A 2,910-nucleotide genomic window follows, 5' to 3' on the forward strand; every position below is an offset into this window, starting at 1 on the left:
AAAGAGGGTTCGCACTTTGAATTTTAGGGCTCATTACCGTCGGATTTACCAATAGATAAATTCGAAGGTAACACATTACGATCACCAAAATGCAGCATTCCACTAAAATGAGTTTACCGGCGGATTTTTCCACTGGTAAATACTACGCTACATTTCGCGCCTATTTTTCCTATTTTCTCTCCAACTATTATTGAAAAATTTATCATCGGAACCAAAAATCCGCCGGTAACAATTTGACCTGACGAATTCCACATGAAAATCATCCATAAATCCGTTAGTAAAACCGACGCTAATGTGCGATACTAAATTCGACGGTAAATTTAATGGTTCTCAGCGTTTTTCTTATAGTGGTGTAGTTGTGAGTATATGCTTGTTGTTTAATAGGTGAAATTTTAGGGTACAATATTTTTTTCTGGAATACGGTTGTTTATAAGGGAATATTGATGGTTCTGTCTTGGGTTTTTTTTTATGTTTTCTTTAGATGAGTGATCGCCTAACACTTGTTTTCCACCATGGTTGAAAGTTTGAGATAGTCACTGATGGCAGTATTATCTACACAAGCAACTTAACTGATGAATAGATTTGGATAAATAAAGATTATCTAGATGTCTTTGCGGTGACTGATTACTTCAAGGAGTTGAGGTATGACAAAGCTGATGCGACCTGGTATCTGGACCCAACTGAAGGATTGAAATTCGGGTTGAAGAGGTTGGTATTTGACCAAGATTTAAGGGATATGATCAAGCACTACCATTCCAACAACAATGTCATTCACATTTATTTTGAGCATGGTCCTTTTGAGCCTGAGTTTATAGATGTCATGGAATTGTCTGAAGATGTTAAATATGCTAGTGGAGGAGGTGACAGTGAACCAGAGGTTATATTAGCTAAGGATGCTAGCACTATTTTAAGTTAATTGTATGATCCAAACATATAAGAGACACCGCTTGAGTCCAATCCCATTACACCTATGCTAAAACTCCAGCCCAATCCCACTGTACTTGAGCCCAATTTCGAGCCCAACCCCACTGCCTCTGAGCCCAATAAGGACGTTTGAACAAAATCTTGAAGAACGCCGAGTAGGAATTGATAAAGAGCATTGGAGATGGTTCTTTGATTATCGCAATGACCCTGGCACAAAGGTAACCTATTTTGATATCATTATGAAATATACTATTTATGGTACACTTCTATGGACAAGTTCCCTCTCTAATCAATCTTATTTTTTATGGCATAATAAAAGAAATGCAGTAAAAATGTTGTGAATCCATCGAAGCAACTTTATACTCACACTAGCAATTCTAAAAGCTTGGTGAGGCGAATTGAAGAAGAGGTAATTTTGGTTTGAATTCATTTTTGAATTGTATTTTGGACTGCATCTTCTTTATTTGGGTTTAAATATGGTTATGGTATAAATTGTATTGTTACAGTCAGAACTAAAGGGAGGAGAATTGGTAGAGAAAAATTATGGACCTTAGTGCATAAACGATGTAATGGCTCCTATATAAATGACGAAGCTCGAACGATTAGTGTAACTACTATGCGTTAATCCTTTATGTTCTTTCTCATTGGATTTATTTATAAAATTGTGTTGAGTATGCTCTAGCCCGTAATTGATTATCATATTATGTATGCTTATTTATGTCTGTAGGAAAAAATTGAGAAGATTGAGCAGCGTGATGAATCCACTAGAATATTATCTGAAAATAATTTCCTTGCCTAACCTCTTGAAAAATAGTTCTCGGGTAGAGTGTATGGCGTAGGTTTTGGACCGACTCCAAGTCTACTCGTCCGTCCGAGTTTGTAGCCGCCGGTGGATGGAACTCAAACAGAGGAGGCCCAAAGGATGCTGTTTGAACTACAGGCAGAGGTGATGGCCGAGAAATTTAGAAGGAAGGCAATGGAGGATGAAGTAGTTGCAAAGAAATTGAAAAAGAAGGCAGTAGAGGAAGGCAGTGGAGGATGAAATAGCAGCAAAAAAATTGAAAAGAAAGACAATGGAGGACGATCTAGCAGCAGAGAAGATGAAGAGGCGAGCATAGAGGGTGTTCTAAGTTATCTGATTCAACAGACCAGGCATTGCTGCACAGATGAATTCTTTGGATGGACATAGGAAAAAAATAGAAATTAGGACTAAAAAAAATAGAAATTAGGACTATATGTTATTTTATTTGAAGTATATATTTTGTTTAAGTTAACTATGCAGTACACTTAATTAGTGAAATACTTTTTTGATATTAATATAAATAATTAGTTTGTTTCACAGTTAAATTTTTATGAGTTCTCACTCTCTATTTAAATTTTTTTAAAAATTGATAAGACTTTTAAAATTAAAAATAATCCAAAAAATTTTGAAAATATTAAAAGAAAAACAAATTAAAATATTTTATATTAAAAAATAGCAGCAATAAATAGTGATGATTTATAACTGTCGAAAATAATTTTAAAAAATTGGCAGGTTTAACGTGAACCGCCGCTAAAAAACTTCAAAAAATCACAGCACCAAATAGCAGCAATTAATGACCGCTGCGAAAGAAGGGAGAAATCACCTTTGGCCATAACGCGGCAGTTCGGAAGCGCCGCAAATTCTATAAACGCAAAATATGTGAATTGTCGCGGTTATACCAGCAGTTGTTGAAAACCGCCGCAAAATCCAATCCTCGTGCCCTTAAGAAGGGCAATTCTTTAGCCGATGACATTCTGTTTAGCAACGGTTTTAAACCACCGCAAACCCAAAAAAATCACCGCTAATTTTCATTTCCCTTGTAGTATACACTGCTAAACATTGACGAGATGCACGAACATGATGGATGATTTAATAGGGCGAGCGATTCCTAAGCTTCCTAATCTTTTTTTATTGTTTAAATAATCCAAAATTAATTAATTTTATATAAATTCTATAAAAAAAAA

Source organism: Arachis ipaensis, chromosome B03, assembly GCF_000816755.2.
Source record: "Arachis ipaensis cultivar K30076 chromosome B03, Araip1.1, whole genome shotgun sequence".
In the NCBI taxonomy this organism is placed as follows: domain Eukaryota; kingdom Viridiplantae; phylum Streptophyta; class Magnoliopsida; order Fabales; family Fabaceae; genus Arachis; species Arachis ipaensis.